The 18,273-nt window shown below is 31.9% G+C and overlaps 2 long non-coding RNA genes across 2 annotated transcripts; one reads left to right on the plus strand and one right to left on the minus strand.

The window, feature by feature from the left end:
- Nucleotides 1-9,659: 9,659 nt before the first annotated feature.
- On the plus strand, nucleotides 9,660-12,695 carry LOC127728494 (uncharacterized). Its single transcript, XR_007994142.1, has 3 exons — nucleotides 9,660-9,856; nucleotides 12,150-12,218; nucleotides 12,596-12,695. It is a non-coding gene; the product is annotated as an uncharacterized LOC127728494 (long non-coding RNA).
- Nucleotides 12,696-14,600: 1,905 nt separating this feature from the next.
- LOC127728500 (uncharacterized) lies at nucleotides 14,601-16,371 on the minus strand. The gene is made up of 2 exons (XR_007994148.1): nucleotides 15,971-16,371; nucleotides 14,601-15,142 (listed from the first exon to the last, which is right to left on the minus strand). It is a non-coding gene; the product is annotated as an uncharacterized LOC127728500 (long non-coding RNA).
- Nucleotides 16,372-18,273: the final 1,902 nt, after the last annotated feature.

Raw genomic sequence — 18,273 nt, forward strand, 5'->3', positions numbered from 1 at the left:
CATGACGTTACATATTTATATCAATACTTTTACATTTTGCATTCCAATTATCAATGTTCAGTTGTCATAAGATCAATCCTGAAATAAATCGACAATATAAATAAGAAGATATGGTATGAGTGCCAATGAGACAACTATCCATCCAAATCACAATGTGTAAAAAGTAAACAATTATAGGTCAAAGTAAGGCCTTCAACAAGGAGCCTTGGCTCACACCGAACAGCAAGCTATAAAGGGCCCCAAAATGACTAGTGTAAAACAATTCAAACAGGAAAACCAACGGTCTAATCTATATAAAAACGAGAAACGAGAAACACTAATGAACCACACCAACAAACGACAACCACTGAACAACAGGCTCCTGACTTAGGACAGGTGCATAAAAATGCAGCGGGTTTAAACGTTTTAACAGGCGCCAACCTTCATCCTAACCTGAAATAGTAGTGTAACAGTACAACATAGAAAGACACACTATAAAATATCAATTGGAATGGCTTAACTGAAGTATATAAGGGGAAAAAACATACGAATGCGTCGTAGTAGCAGGCATCCTTTGTTTTGTCATAAGATTCCAAAGTTATTGCATGTTGAAAGTGTCATAGTAAGTTATATGACAAAACATGTAAAAGCGTCATATGGACCACGTGCATAATAGACATATGACGGGATCTATGACAGAATAAAAATGTCACTAAAACTGAGACACTGAATCGATCAAACAATCGGCAATGGCGAATTGTGATAGGATACCTCTGATAGGTAATTACAACTTTTGTTTTACTTTTTCATTTATACTCGTACAGTTTTGATTACTATACTTCAGTACCAACTTACCTTTGTTGTAACATCAATAGTACTACTAGGTGAACTACCGATTATCTGATTTTTATACCAGAATGTCAGGCACGATGAACTATTAAGTTTCACCCATAGAGACTCAATCCTAGATGTTGAGTTGTCATACGTGTAAAGAAAACGACCTTTCTCTGCAATGTTATAACGATATTAATGTGTTTACTGTAATATAAGCTCAGTTGTTTAGTGATGTACATGAGGTATACAGAACTGTATGGGTTTCATGATAAAAATCTGCATAGAATGTGTCTCGAGCCCAATAAAAACAAATCTGATTTAATATATCCCCATATAACCCATTGAAATTACTTGTACTACATAACATTACCCTTATAAAACCCATGTTGAATACCAGAGACCATATGTCTCTGTGAATACTTACAAAACTTCTGATTATGATTTTTTTCTGTAAAATGTGAATGTCAAAGTTTCAATTTTATTTTTTTTTTCCGTTTTCCAAACAGTAGTCTCTAATACGGTTAAAGATAACGCGTAAATGATAGTAACTGTGTTTAAATAAGAATGAAAAGTTGGAATTGAAAGTATAATGCACTGAGACAACGTTTAGTGCAGAAAAAGTGCTATGAAGTTCCGCTTGCAGTAAATTCAGACTAGTTCAACACCTTCAGTCAATTTAGTGATTACTGTGCAATATGGGAATTCGAAAACAGAAAATTCAATTGATTTGAAAACAATCAAAGAGAAAAGTGTTCAGTCACAAATTTATCCACAATTTTACTACCAAATAAAAAAAATAAGCTTTTAAATGTATCAGAGTGGAATCCCCTCACATAAGGACAATACGATTTCATCATATATTGTTTTTAATTAGTTTACGATCAGATTATTTTAGTTGGTTGGGATTAACAAGTTTTGAACAAGGATAAACTATGATGTTGTTTCATATTTATATCACATCCAAATGACAGTGTCAAATTATCCTAATGTTCTTTCGTTTCTTACAATTGCCTCAGATGTGACCGGCAAGCGTTTTCTCCAATTGCATTTAACAAATTCTTAAACTGTCAGAGGCTTCTAATAACAGATTTAAATTAACCTGTAAAATTTGCATTTATTTATATTATAAGATTTCCGTCTGTATGCGAAGATCGGAATAGGCATTTACCAAATTTAAAAATTATATCAGATATCGATAGATGACGCATTTTGATTTTTTTTTAACATCATCTTAATTTTCAATTTTCTCATTCGTAAATACGAAATATAATGTTTAAAACAAATAAATAAGAACAGCTGAACGCTCTGAAACTAGAAGTAACATATTTTCACGAATCGCAAAAATGTATGAGCATGACTTAATTAATCGTTGTCGGATTGTCCAAAAATTTACTAAAATAATGATCATGAGAACTACATTCTTTTGTTGTCTTTTAAATTGGCTATGATATCTTCAAAATGCTCGTTCTAGTTAAAATTCTATTCACAATCGAAAAATCATATAAACTTGTATAATAAAAACTCACTTGACCCCTTTGTATGATCATCTGAATTATTAGCCACACGCCATTTGTACAATTTAAGATGACAAAGGGAATTTTCAAAGTCGCAAGATACACCGTCCCCGGAATCTAAGAACACAGAATGACAAAGAAATTAAATAAATTAAGGGTATTATTATGTTCCGTTGATAATGTTGGTATCATTTTAGCCTCCATACATACATGTACTCACACAAGTATATATTCTTCGAAATCCTTTAGAAAACGCTATAATCTCCTAAAGAGGTGATTTTTTCAACTTAGATTGTCTTTTAAACTGTCAAACTGATGTCAAATTGGGACAAGCTCCAATTGTAAAATTGCTGCTTAAGACGTGTGTTGATATAAATCAGTTTATACCCATATATGCATTCCATTGTAACTGTCTACATTTCGTTTACGCCTCGTATCCGATTTAGTAGAAAAATAAGTTACTTTTACTTAACTCAGTCTATATGTATGATATTGTATGAAGCCTTATTTGACGCAACTTGAAGGAATGTTCGGTTTTTAATGATCTTCAACTTCGTATTTTATTCGGCCTATCAACCATTTTGATACGAGCGTAACTGGTGAGTCTTATGTAGACGAAACATGAGTCTGGCGTACAAAAATTATAAACCTGCAATCTTTGATTGTTTTGTTTTTTGTTATTCAGTTGACAAGGAATTTAAAATTTTCGTCCGAATCTTGTAAAATGAATGTTGGAGTATAGATAATCAATCATCCAGGTTAACCTTTGTTGGATAAAATGACAAAATCATTCTAAATCATGATGGACAGGGTAATAAGTAATTGGGGTTTTTTTATACCATAGCTATAATACTTGATTTAAAATACTAACAAAATAGAATACTTTACTGATAAAGGATATTTTTGTCAGGAAATGCGATTTTTCCATCGTTTTGTCAGGAAATGCGATTTTTCCATCGTTTTGTCAATGCATTGGTGCATTGAATTCTCCGATAATATTTTATTTTTTTTCGGTAGGATTCTTGTTGCTCAGTTTTTTTTTTTGTAGTGTTTTGTAGACTTTTGATTTTCTTTTTGATCATGTGTAGTTTGATTTTCTTTTTGATCATGTGTAGTTTGATTTTCTTTTTGATCATGTGTAGTTTAATTTTCTTTTTGATCTTGTGTAGTTTGATTTTCTTTTTGATCATGTGTAGTTTGATTTTCTTTTTGATCATGTGTAGTTTAATTTTCTTTTTGATCTTGTGTAGTTTGATTTTCTTTTTGATCATGTGTAGTTTGATTTTCTTTTTGATCTTGTGTAGTTTGATTTTCTTTTTGATCTTGTGTAGTTTGATTTTCTTTTTGATCATGTGTAGTTTAATTTTCTTCGACTTTTTTTTTGTTGTCCCGGGGGCCCTGATATCTTCCGCCTGTTTTTAATACCTAATTTGTAGATTCCGACTAAGCAATACATACTTTTTAAATATACTACTCTATGATTGATAACAACTCACCTGTTGAATTAACAAATATAGTTTTCTTTATATTGTGAAGTCCATTATTGACGGTACAAACGTGTTCGCCGAGATCTACAGGACTTAGTTGGTTGATTGTGATAACGTTCCCGTCATTTAAAGGATAACACTGTTGGGCGCTTGAGTGTTTCCAGTTGACTGTTTGTGATGGTGTTGTGGTACAATTAAGTTTGATATTGGTTCCTAGTGGTGCTGTTATAAAAGTTGTGTTGTCTACAAACTCTATTTTTCCTGTTTAAAATAGCAAGTAAAGCCTCATTTACATCGCGTGTCTTACTATTTTATATTTCTATGAAAGTATTTAATCTGGGAAACATAAATGCAATTGTTACAGCAGAAAATCAATAAAACGATTGTGAAGTTTTACAGTGCTTTAAGATTTGAATTATACCAAACTTACGAATGCAGTCACAGGTTTTAGAAGTGTTAGCCTTAATGCCCTTGATTCCAGTCTCTCCTAAGTCTCCCTTTATTCCAATATTACCTCAAAATAAAGAAGAAAAAAAACATTTAAGACAAATGTTGGCAAATAATTTTATTTTGTATACTAGTTATCAACATTTTTTAAATGAATCATACGGTCAATCAATGTTCACTGAATATTGGAAAAATTAAATCTGTAAAGTTTCAATAATAATTCTGAATGAAATGTAAACTGTGAGCAACAAACTTTCAGGACAAACTTTCATATTTTTACTTATCATAATATTTGTTGTTATTACAGCAAATTCATCGTCTCTATATAACACCACTTGAGGTTATTTTAATTGATTACCATTGTCCCCTAAATGCCCAAGACTTCCTTTTGATCCAGGAAAACCTTTTTGGCCTTGTGGTCCGTTTCTGCCATTATTTCCTTGCACACCTTTTGGTCCTATTGGTCCACGTGTTCCTGATTTCCCGTTCTCTCCTGTATTTCCAATATTCCCCTTTAAACCACGCATTCCCTCGACACCTTCATCGCCTTTAGAACCTTTCCTTCCCAGACTACCCTTAGATCCATGATTTCCAGGTAACCCCTTTTGACCAGTGTTACCTGTGTCTCCTATATTTCCAATCAATCCAGGTTCTCCTTGGACTCCGATGTCACCTTATATTAAATAGTTAGAAAAGTTTGTATCAGCTTTCATAACATGTAAAATGACAAGATAATTCAATATCAATGAGATTCTATGTAAATATTGTGAATATAAGGAATTGTGGGGTATAAATCACTGAGACAGCCACCAAACAACACAAAGACATCTAAAGGTCAAAAATAGACTACTGTCTATACAATATGTCAAGATTTAAGTCTCACAGTGTCTAGGCAAGTAAATAAATAACAGAAACTACCGCAGGTCATTCATCATTAACACATATTAAAAGAAAACAACACTAAAACTATACAAAAAAAAACCAATGACAAGGTTCCTGATTTTGGACAGCCATGTCAAACTAGTTTTTGAGATACTCCTTTCGGTTTCATTTCGTTCAGTGGAATACAAAATTAACATAGAAAACACACTATAAAATAAATTTATAAAACGCACTTAACTCTTTTAATCAGCATTTCATACATAAATAGAGGAACAAATCAAACGATATCGTATCAAAGAATACTCAAAGTTGGTGATATCCCGTTCCGAGACTATTTCGTATAGCAACATCATGAATAGTGCAGGAAAACAACATTTAAAATTAGCTTGTGTGCGTATGACAAAGATAATAAGCCATCTTACCCTTTACACCAACAGCTCCCACGTCTCCTTTGAACCCTGTAACAAAATCAAAAGGTCAAATATTATCATCGTATCTTTTTCATCCACAAGACCCAAAATTCCATTAAATCCTGTTCTAAAAATATAAAATAATTTCGTTTGTTTGGTTACGGGACATATTACGCGTTCTGTCACAGGAGTCTGATTATATAGATTAGATATTAGCGTTTACTTCGGTCAAGAACTTTAAATCTACTTTCTTACTAGTGCATTCGTGTCAATTCTTTAGTTAATTTAAGTTAATAAAACAGCATTTAATTTTATATTGAACATCTGCTAACATGAAGTTGTTGCGTTGTTGTATAATTAACGTATGCTTCAGATCTTATACAACATATGGTACTTGTATTTGACCTGTCCATAGCCGTGCGAATGTAGAGAATTAACGCGTTATGTTAGCAAAAATATCAGAACGACATTAAACTGCTCTCCATGCATTATGTCAACCAATTTTTCATTTGACTGTACTATTTTCTCATAACCATTACATTAACACTATTTTTTGTCTTCCAATATATCAGGTAAAACAAAGAAAGAAAAGGATTAATTTGTTTACCTTTTAAGCATATTTTTGTATCGTTTGCACAAGACTTCTGAAGTAAATGCGCCTGAAAAAAAATATGTTTTGACTTATGCTCTCATATCAATATATAAATTTTGTCCTCTTTTATATATGCGAAAGGCCAGTAAGTATTTAAAATATCAGACCATCCTAACTACATTAGAATATCAAGCATGTAACCCTTGCTGTTGAAAGCTGTAAGAACTTTCCCGGGTTTAAATATGTTTTTTTTCAATGGTTGAAGCACCCAAATTTCTAAATTGAAAGGGTTTCGGTCCTAAACAATTACTCTCTTCCCTTCATACCCACTTTTAATAGAAAAACAAAGAATATTCGGTATCCATCCATGACACGAAATCAGTACATGCACAGCAAAAAGAAACACAAAAAAGCAAAGGAACAGGGCTTTTTTTGCTTTTCTTCATCTCAAAATCTTTATTCATACCATGATCAACATACCAGAGGCATTTCGAAAATACTACATGAACAAATTGATAAAAACCAAAGTTGATAACTTCTGTTAAAATCTCAGAAAGCAGTAATGAGAAACAGTCTTTTTTTTCAATATTTGTAAGGTTTATCACAAATTAAATGTGCCCGACATGCTTTCTTGATAACTAAGAGCAAGTTAATTACCTGTGTCTGTATTATACCATTCTCTCCATTTGACACCTGTCTTCTTATTAAGTGAAATGCACCATCTCCTTGATTCACTCCGCTACTCTATATGGAAAAAAAACCAACACGATGTCAATACATTCTCCTGAAGTTTTCTTTTTGGTATGTTTATCTATTTCAATTTATCAATGAAACTAAATGTGAATATAATATATGGGCAATGTTTGGTTTTTTTTCTTTGGTTTTGTTTCCCCTTGTTATAAGGTCTTTGATGGTCTGATGTTTTTCCGATAATATTTTGAATATAAAACAATAAAGATAAAAGGGACATATTAACTTTATCATTTCTCACAAATGCAAGCCTATATCATTATTAAGTTCGTATCATACACTGATGTGAATTTGCTAGACAAGTTTTTTTTTAACAAAAATGATTTTATGTTAAAAATTGTCATTAAATTGTATTCGTCATATAAAAGTAAGGAGATGTAGTATGATTTTAATGAGACAACTATCCAACAGTGACAAAAGGACTATTAAACAACTATAATAGATAACCGTGCTGCCTTCATAAATTAGCAAAACCTATACCGTATGGTCCCGGTATGACAAAATTGGACCAATGCAAAAGAGAAAACCAACGGCTCGATCGAATTGGAAAATAATAAACGAGAAAAAGAATAGGAGACAGCAACTAAATTAATCACTGAATTACAGGCACGTGACTTTGGACAGACACACACAGAATGTGGCAGGTTTAAACATGTTTATGATCGCTCAACCCTCCACCTAACCCTACCGTGGTACAGCGGTGAAACAGCACACATTAGAACAAACTGCAAAAATCAGATTGAAAGAACTTCATTCATCATTTTGTAGCAGTAAGCACAAAAAAAAACAACACCTCTAAGCGTTTATTATTCAGCATAAATAAGGCTAGACTGGCAAGTCCACTACATTGATTCTAAAAACCAAATATAGTTGAAAAAAACAACACTTTCAACGTTAACAAATTCTGTCGTTTGTCAAATTGAAAGTAGTAGGATACTAACCTTTAGCTGAGATGAATTAAAACATCTGGCTGAAATATTCGCTATTTTCAGTCTTTTGATGTCTAACTTGGTCTGTAAAACATCACGTTTATGATTCTCAATTACAATAACTGCTACAAACACAATGAACTGGATCAAACAAACAGACACAGTAATGTATGATGTCCTTTCGGAATATTTGTGACGGATTTCCATTACATTTACATGCAGACATGAACTGTATTATCTCGGTCACACAGATTTCAACCTGTTCAAAGAAGACATGATAAGGTCTGCGGGACATTGCAAAAGAGTGATTCATGTATTGATAACTTAAAGATTTCAGATTTGCTATTCAAACAACTAATTTGATGCTGTGTTGGCGTGAGATACTTGATTGTCTTTATTGTTCTTTTTTGCAATGATTAACCGTGTTACTAGATACTCAATACCACTTTCAAATTTGTTTTGAAATTCTTCAAAATTTGTAGCGGGTTTGTACAAATTACACGCTCAATAGACATGTAGTCTATTTGATCAACAGACATTTTTTTCAGTGTTAATGAGTGGACAGTATATTAAAATATCATGCAGATGTTTTTTTGTTTTAACATTTTCTGTAGTGGTGAAAAAACATGAATCTCCAAACACCCAAAGCATTTAACTTTTGTATACAAATTAAAAAAATGTGGTATAATTGCCAATAAGACACTATCCAGCAGAGACCAAATGACGTAGATTATATGTCTAGTTGCTGCGTGACCTTAAATAAAAACTCTTCCATTTGCACATGAGTTCCTCATATACATGACAAATCAATCTCTAATTCTGAATATTCTGAATAGTTGATTAATTACTAAGTAATTGTTGCTTGCATGAACAAATCAACAATCAAAACAATAGGTTGGTTCTGTAAGCTATGTCGACCGGGATGAAGGGTACGGGACTGCCACTGGAAACTGAGGGTATGTAAGGAAGGGGAAGAAATTGGTTGAATGGAGACTTGTCTGTTTGTCCATTTTAAATGAACAATGTATGATGATGATTGTTGCTACGAGACGAGAACCCACTACAGTATTATATAAAACATTTTTTATAAAGTATTCGAACGCATTTATAGTTGGATTTGAAAAAACCATGCGTTGAACGGAACAGAATTATCTAAAGTATATTAGTTTATTTGGTCGTAATTTGTTGTCTTCAGTTTTTATTCTTCTGATGAAAACATGTATACTTCTGTTTACCAAATTAATTTGAAAGAAATAGAGGTCTATAGAAAATTTCCGGACTAAAAAATAAATATTTGTGTATATTTCATTAGAAAATGAGTACACTTCATGCAAAACAAAAATATAACCAAACATATGAACATGTGTCAGTTCTGCTCTATTAGTACCAAGTTGGGTTGAAATCCAACCAAAGATAACCCCACAATTTTTTTTCGAAGAAAACATACGCACTTTTTATATGAAATATATGTAGCAAAAAATGTAGGTGACGAATACTTTATTTGACCAGTCCTGCTTTTTTGAAACGGAAGGTCAGCATTCCGAGACTTTTGAATATATTCTTTTGTATTGTTCTGTTTCATACAAAGTGTTACAACCAGCACAATGTAAATATAATTCGAAAGTCATCACTATGTATATGTATAAACTAAAGTGAAATAAAAGAAGTTAAAAAACACAATATATAAGACTGTAAAAGGCATATCAACCTTTTTAAAACAGCTCTCTTCTGGAAGAGAACTTTTAACGTAGCGCGAATCAGTGTGATACTAGTACGTCAAGGATAACAAAACCGTTATTCAACTGCTTTTTTGGAAAGCTGCAATTTATAATAGGAATCATTCACGACTTTTCACGCGTGGCGGCGCTGCGGTTCCATAAGTGGTTACTTGAACGCTTCAATCACGTAAAACGCTTGCATCTGTATTTACAACGTAAACAATGGCATCCGATGATTACATCACCTGGTCTGTTCCAGAACTAACGTTACGTGGAGCTGTCACAAGAGACAGAACTATAGATCTTATAGAAAGGTAAACGATGTATTTAAAAAATATTGAGATTTCTTCTATTATATAAAGCGGAAACGCCGCTACAGTACATGACCAAAAAGATTTCGTCACCTACATTTTTGGGCTATATATTTCATATAAAAACACGTTTATTGGAGGCATTTATGGTTGTATTTTTACAAATAATGTGTTGAAAAACGCTGAATTGTATATAAAGAGTTATTATTTGATTGTTTTGTCATAGCTCTGTCATCAGTTGTTTTTATTTTCTCCTGATGTGAACACATGTACTATTTTTTACAATTCAATTTGGTTGAAATATAAATATATAGCAAGATTGTTTATAATAGACAATAATATTTATGTTTATCTCAGAAGAAAATGAAAATAAACAAATAATTATTCTGCTGTTGGTACCAAGTTGCATAAAATCAAATCAGAAATGTCCCCTAAATAATCTTTTGAAATGCAATTTTATATGAAATATTTAGTGTGAAATACCAAGTGACAAATACATGTACCCCAAGTTAGAAAAAAAACAACAACAAAAAACCCACTGAACTTATAAATAGTCATGAATGTATAATTAAACTTTCTAGGATACATTTAAATGATTTTGTATAATAATAATTAAAAATAGGGGTTCTATACAGATATTATCTGTTGGCCATGAAATGTGATATAAACCATGCAGACTGGGCAAGGGAAAATTAAATTTAACTTGTTATATACTGGGACTATTATACTAATAGTATTATAGTCCCAGTTATATATAAACAATTTATTACTTTTGAAAATGGGACAATTACACAAGGAAAGTATTAAATCCTCCCAATACCACTTTTAAACAAGACATGATTCTACATTTTTAAGCTTTAAATCTTTTAATATGTCTCAGCTTCATCAACTTAAAAAAAAAGACACTGTAAAAAAAAAATATAAAGGCCCTTCTCTGCATAACATGATGGGGCCATTTTTGGAAATTTTAAAGATATATACATCTATAATGAAGTTTTATTTGTAATTCAAGTTCAAACAAGGAATTATTTAAATATGGAATAATTTCAAATTCTTCAAAATTGATTAGAAAATAATTATGAAAACTAACCCAACTAAATATTTTTTAAACTTAGAAATGTGGTCCCTATAGTTCTACGTCCTTTTTTGAATCCTATCTGTTCTTGGCAGATAATCTTATAAGATTCTAAATAGTTTTCTAAACTATTATACTCTAGAAAAAAATGTTCCTAAGCTAGTAAAAAGGGTTATACCTCTATGGTTTGAAGGGCTATTAAAACATCTTCCTTTGAATATGGGTTAAATAAATTTTCTCTCCAATAAGAACTTCTTGCTAGAGAGAAAATTTTATTAATTTTTAAGAAAAAAGTAGTGTTTCATAATTTTATATACATATCATGCCCAACATTCAGCATACAAGAATTTTTCAAAATTTTATTAGTTATACCATTAAATCCACTTGATATCTTGTTTTTCAAATATTTCATGGCAAGCAGAAACCTCCTTTGTAATCCTAACATTTTAATCTATGTAATAGTACTTTAAAAAATCTTTACCTACATGTTTTAAAAAAATTCAAACCATTCCTTAGCTTGTTTAATTAAACTTTGGCTGGAACATGCATTAAATATTTGTCACTGGACATTAAGATTCCAACAATCCATCAATATATTTGAACTTGAATCATTGATTTCTTTCCTTTTTGTCTTGCCTTGACAGAGTCCAAAAGCAAGACATAGCATATATTAGGTATGCTGTTTTCAGCGTCATCAACAATGTATTAGTTAGTAAAGTAATATAAAATAGTGAAATATTGCAGACATTTTCTACTGATAGATATTTGTAACCATGAAAGATAATATATTCATTATACAGTTTTCATGATTAATCGCACAGGCACTTGTCTCAGAAAAAAATTTCCTATATACCTCAATATATAACACGTGTTATATTAAGGCATATAGGAAATTTTTTCTGAGACAAGTGCCTGTGATTAATCGCTAGCCCTTCAGGCCAGGCCAGATACATTTTTTGTAAGTATAGATAATTGTTAATGTGTCAATCCTAGTCAGGAGCCTTTAATCTAGTAGTTATAGTTGGTTAATTTCTGATATATATACATTTATATTTGTTTTTTTATTGTCTTATTTTATAATTTAAAATCAAGCCATTAGTTTTCTTGTTTGAATTTTCTTTCATTTTTGAATGTTGTGACCTTTGTAGCTGACTTGTACAATGTGATTTTTTCTTGACTGTATTTTATTTGATATTTTGTCTTTTTTTTTATCTTTTGTAGAATCAATTAGAGGAGCCAAAATGTATAAGCTTAGGTTCAAAACATTCTGGAGGAGCAGATTGTGTGAAGGTATTTATCCTTTTATAGCCTCAATCTATATCACAAAAATGTATTTGTGTTAAGACCAAGTAAAGGTTACAGGACCTAATCTCAGTTGGGAAAATGGTACTGTACAGTTTTATTTTAGTACTGGTGAACTCTAACGTTACAGACTCGTATGATAATAATACACCTGAAACTCCACAGATGTACGTGCATATCTAATAGCTATGAATATTCCTTCCGAATCCAGCCACACTGATTAGATGTCGCTTTTTAATATAAATTTTTATGAAACCAGACTGGATTAAAATAAAATTTTCTTGTGTAATTTGGTGAAATTTAAATTATCTCCACTAGTTTACTCACTAAACAACAGGACTAATTTGTTAACATTTTCTTTACAGAAGCCAGCAGAAGTCAAGAGAAATAAAAAGAATGGAACAAAAGAAAAAATGAAAAAGAACAGTGAAATGACAAAATTAAATAAAATTTTTGCATTTCTTATTGTTGTTATCTTGTGTATTGTTGACCAAGACAGCAAAAAAAACCATCGAAAAGCTGTTCAGACAGAAAATGACAGATGCTACACATGATCAAACAAAAGATAAAAAAACACTTCTAAGAAAAAAATTTGTTCAATGCTGGACCAAATGAAATGCATGAGGATATTTATAATCTGAAAAAATTAATACCTCTATGCAAGTGAAACAAATTATGTGGTATGGGCTTTGCTCATTGTTGTAGGCTGTACGGTGACCTATAGTTGTAATTATTTCTGTGTCATTTGGTCTCTTGTGGAGAATTGTCTCATTGGCAATCATACCACATCTTCTTTTTCATATGTGTTCAGTGCAAAATACAAAAAAATGGACTATTCAATAAAATTGATATCTAAGACAGGAAATATTGGGGTTTGTCAATGAGACATCAACCCGACAAAAATAGCCAAAATATATGTAGATTAAGCCGGCATCAACAGCATGCAGACAAATGTAAAAGGAGATGTGGGGTAAAGATCAGTATGACGGCAGTTGTTTTCTCAAATGTTGATCCAGGATTTTGAATCTAAATAAAGTGATCCCCCCCACTCCACTCTGAAGTAACTGTATTAAAACAAAGTCAATGTAGGACTTTCTTTGAGATATTATTGTGTCTGGGAGACACAATTGATGCCCCCGTAGATGCAAAGTGTTATTTTAAAATAACTATAACATTTAACCGCTTATACCCCAAAAATGACAAAGTTCAACTACATTGTATCTCCCAAAAGAGCAAATATTAATAAAAATCAAAACCCTGTCCACATGCACATCTTCAATATATGTACAAACAGACAGCAAAGTGAAAGCTTCCTAGGATTCTAACTGTAGGAGGAGTTCTGCTGAATAACTATATACCCATAATGGGACGGACGGACGGACAGACAGAAGGACAGACCGGGGTAAAATAATATGCCCCCTCCCCCCAACTTTCAATTGCGGGAGTAATAAAAAAATCTGGATTAACCATAAATGTAGCTCCATAATGGCCATAAAGGCACACCACTCCTAAATCTGTCTCTGATATTAAACATTGTTTATGCGTACTGTTGTACGTTTGTTGTTTCTACATTGGCTAGAGGTATGGGGGGAGGGGGGAGATCTCAAAAAACATGTTTAACCCCGCCGCATTTTTGCGCCTGTCCCAAGTCAGGAGCCTCTGGCCTTTGTTAGTCTTGTATCATTTTTAATTTTAGTTTCTTGTGTAAAATTTGGAGTTTAGTATGACGTCCATTATCACTGAACTAATATACTAGTACATATTTTTTTAGGGGCCAGCTAAAGGACGCCTCCGGGTGCGGGAGTTTCTCGCTGCACTGAAGACCCATTGGTGGCCTTCGGCTGTTGTCTGCTCTATGGTCGGGTTGTTGTCTCTTTGACACATTCCCCATTTCCATTCTCAATTATATTCTGAATATTTTATAAAAGGACTTGAAAGATTATGTTAGAAAACATTTTTATAATGATATTTCGTATAACATTTAAATGATTTTTTTTAACGATTTTTTGAGAATATGAAGATGATTAAAACATTTTGTTAAAAAATATTTTTTGAACTTTTTCAAAACATTTTATCCTGCAGAAATGAATTTTTATATGTTTTTAAAATGTTTCAGGGATATTTGATTAACAAACACATTCAAATCATTTATAAGACATTTTACAAACATTGTCATCAAAATTCAGTAACATTTTAATGATGTTTGAAAAGTATCATGAAAATGTTTTGAAAATATTTTTAACGCCATACATTTTTGCATGAGTTTGATATTTTTCTACAATATTTTTTCAACATTTTCTATTTTTTTTTGGTACTAACTGGGAAAGCAGTGGTGAAACAGCACCACATTAGAACAAATAATAAAGTCAATTGCATGTAAATCCATTTCATCTTTTATGCATATTTATTTACAATGTATTTTTATGAGATTAGAAAGAACACAGCAAACATAGATAATTCTGGAACCAAGTTGAATTAGAAGTTTCCACGTGGAATTACATGTTTCAGATTTTTTATTCCCCTGCCACAGCGAAGGAGGGGCATTAAGTTTTACCCTTGTGTAACTTTTAGACAATACAAGGACTCTTTTAATGTGAATTCGGTTGGATGACACTTTTCTATCACAAACTACTTTCTTCTGATCTAGTTGGAATTTCCCTTTCAGAAAAGTTTGTGTGTTAATATAAGGATGGAACTGTCTTGGCTAGTAAATAAATCCTGTTCCATAATTCCACTATTTGCCATTTGTTGTCACCTTTGTCAAATTTTTTTTTACACCTGGATCTGACAGAAGTATTGATCCTCGCACTTGCAGCCACTTTGATTTTAACCATGAATTCATTTCAAACATAAAGATGTATCCCATCCATCACTTCATGGTTGGGTAAAAAGTCTGTTATCCATGATGGCTTCTGAAATATTAAAACAGGAAACCACAAAGCATCATGTTATTTAATAAACTGCAGGTTCAGAAATTTTTCTTATCATTCATAAAGGACAAGCGTTTAATGCGGGTATGTGTGTGATGTTTTTTTTCTCACAAAAATACTCTTGATTTCCAACTTTGAAGAATTAAAAAAAATTGTTCACACAGCTTTTGCCATAAGTTTAATGTAAAGTCCTTAGAAAATTCAGACTTTATTGTGACAAACAAATAAAAAAATTATGCTCATGTGTACCATGGTTTTTTTTAGAATGCAATATAGGGATTGTCATATTTCCCAATATATGTAGTTCTCTTCCTTTCATGCATTGTTTTGTCAGGGAAATATATTTCACTTGCTATAATTAAGTGCACAACATAATTATTATTTCTTATTTACAATGCAAACAAAGGTAAAAGGGTGAAAAAATGTGAAGACTAGTAAAAAACTTACAAAGTGTGAGGACTAGGAAAAAACTTACAAAGTGTGAAGACTAGGAAAAAACTTACAAAGTGTGAAGACTAGGAAAAAACTTACAAAGTGTGAAGACTAGGAAAAAACTTACAAAGTGTGAAGACTAGGAAAAAACTTACAAAGTGTGAGAACTAGGAAAAAACTTACAAAGTGTGAAGACTAGGAAAAAACTTGCAAAGTGTGAGGGTATATTTGAAGAATAAAATACCGTGATCCCTGTGTCATCCCCCTATTTTAATAAATAATAACCTGTCAAATTATTGGGCTGTTTAATCGAGAAAAAATGAAACAAAGAGGTTTAATAATGTACTAAATATAAGAAAAATATAAATACATAATAACCTAATCCTGTTGTTATATAATCTCCTGGCATGACATGGTTATCAGCTGGTTATGGCAAACTTGGTCGACTTTTCCGCCGGGTTTCCCTAGAAGGCTAGATATTTTTGATGGGTGGATCAACTCTCTTGATGCCTTCTCTCCATTTCAAAAGAATTTCATTGTCTTTTGGGAATCTGTGGTCCCCCTTCAGAATAATTGCAGCCGGGGACACAACAATTTTGAAGCTTAGGTTGTTGAAATTAGCGAGTGTCGATAATTTGTGGTTACTAATGTAAACATGTGCAACGTAATGCGATTCAAGCGTCCAAGTGATTAAAACGTTTCCGACAACCACTTATGGAACACCAGCGACGTCTACAGGAAGAAATATTACGAATGATCCCTATTAGTTGTGATCGATGGCGTTCGCTTTACCTGTTAGTGTAAGTACTTTATGTTCTTGTTACAGCTCTATGTAGAAGGTCAAGTTTAGAAAGTGTAAGGGTTAGATGATTTTATTTTTGCACTTTAGGTCACAGGCAGAGCCGGGGGAAACATGTTAATATTTCTAACTTCAACCAATACTACATACTGGTTTCTTTTCTTTTTTTCTTTTCTCTTAATATTTATTCACTAAATCAAGCATGTATTTTTGAGTAAAGCTTTGTAAAAGTCAGTCTAAATTGCTTTAAATACTGCAATTCATTGTGCGTAGCTTGACACATTGGTTTGCATTCAGTTTAGAAGCAAGCTCATTTCGGATATTTTCCTGGCACTTTCAAAGTGTTAAAAATATTTTTTCCTTGGGCTGCTATATTGAAAACTCCATTTTAGCATAAAAAGGAGTATGAGGGGACGGCAATCTGATATTCTTGCTCGCACAATTATTTCCGGCATTTCATGTTGAAGAGTTTATGTCTTATTAACTTAAAAAAAAACCAAAGCAATTATCAGTAAAATACGCAAAAATGAAAAAAATTTAATACAGACAATATCTCGTTTTTTTCTCGATCTGGATACATACTGTCTTTTAATCATAAAAAGGGTTCTGTGCAAATTATTGGTGTCTAAAAAAAAACCTAAATGTTTTCCTTTGTATATAAGACTTTCTTGGTTGTAGTATGTTGCAAAAAGAAATAGCAAATATTATAGGTGTACATTTTGGTGAGTCCGAACAGCCATTTTAGAAACGTACTAACGGCCATCGTAGTGACTATGAATGTAAGCCAGACCTTCCTCTCAGTCGACATTTGAGATCCCCTGATCACACAAAGGTTGATCTCAGTCGACTGACTATTACCATCATTGACCATAAAACTGCTTAGTTAAGGAGAAAATCACTCGGGGAAATATATTGGGACTAGAAAATCACTCTAGGAAATATTTTAGATAAGGATTTTTTTGACACCAAATAGGATCGATGAAGATGTGTATTTCAAATCGCGTAGTGCCAACTACAGCAGCTGGATTTGTTGTTTCATTTGGAATGCGCACATACGCATCCTTGTCTTTTGTAAATACTTTTAAAATTTGCCAGAACCTTAAGATTTTAGAATTTTACAAGCGTTGTGCGGTTTTTAATTTGTTTTACGTTTAAATTTTTATTAAAGGATAATCAGCATAGATTAATGACTCCATTTTACGTCATACTGATCACGGGCACTGGTCTCTGAAAAAAAAAACCCCTATATACCTTTCGAGAGACAAGTGGCTGTGATATATCTGTCATCCGAAATATTTATTGATATATGCTGGACATAATATATTGTTAGTATAATAGTCCCAATTATATGTATTGATTTACTTTTTCCTTTATTTTTTTTTATTTTTGTGATGTTTACTTTTTACGCGTGTTTTAAATTATTTATTGTGTATAGTTTCGTTTCTCAAACGATTCGACACTCTCGTAAGAAAGATCGTTGACTATTATTTAGACTCTTGTTTCAAAATTCCAATAGGGAACATACATTATATTATTGTATTAAACCATTTTTTTTTAAATGGTTTATTTACTACAATAATATTATTAAGACGTATTATATATAATCATGAAACTATTCTACATAATCATTGAACTTCTATTTATAAATGCATTTACCAGGAAATAGGCTCTTTGCCAGAAGTATAGATGGTTTGCATGTTTGATACTGTCGATAATGGCAGCAGTTGTGACAGGGGTATGTTTTTCTTTTCTATTATTTTCTTCGTCAAACGTATTTTTGTTTGTTACTATATATGTAAAGCCTATAACGGTGTTCAAAATTTTCAGTTTTAGATGTCGCCAACATAACACATAATGCCTTTGCGATAATATGGAAAATGTA

The sequence above is a fragment of the Mytilus californianus genome, unplaced genomic scaffold, assembly GCF_021869535.1.
Source record: "Mytilus californianus isolate M0D057914Y unplaced genomic scaffold, xbMytCali1.0.p SCAF_2, whole genome shotgun sequence".
In the NCBI taxonomy this organism is placed as follows: domain Eukaryota; kingdom Metazoa; phylum Mollusca; class Bivalvia; order Mytilida; family Mytilidae; genus Mytilus; species Mytilus californianus.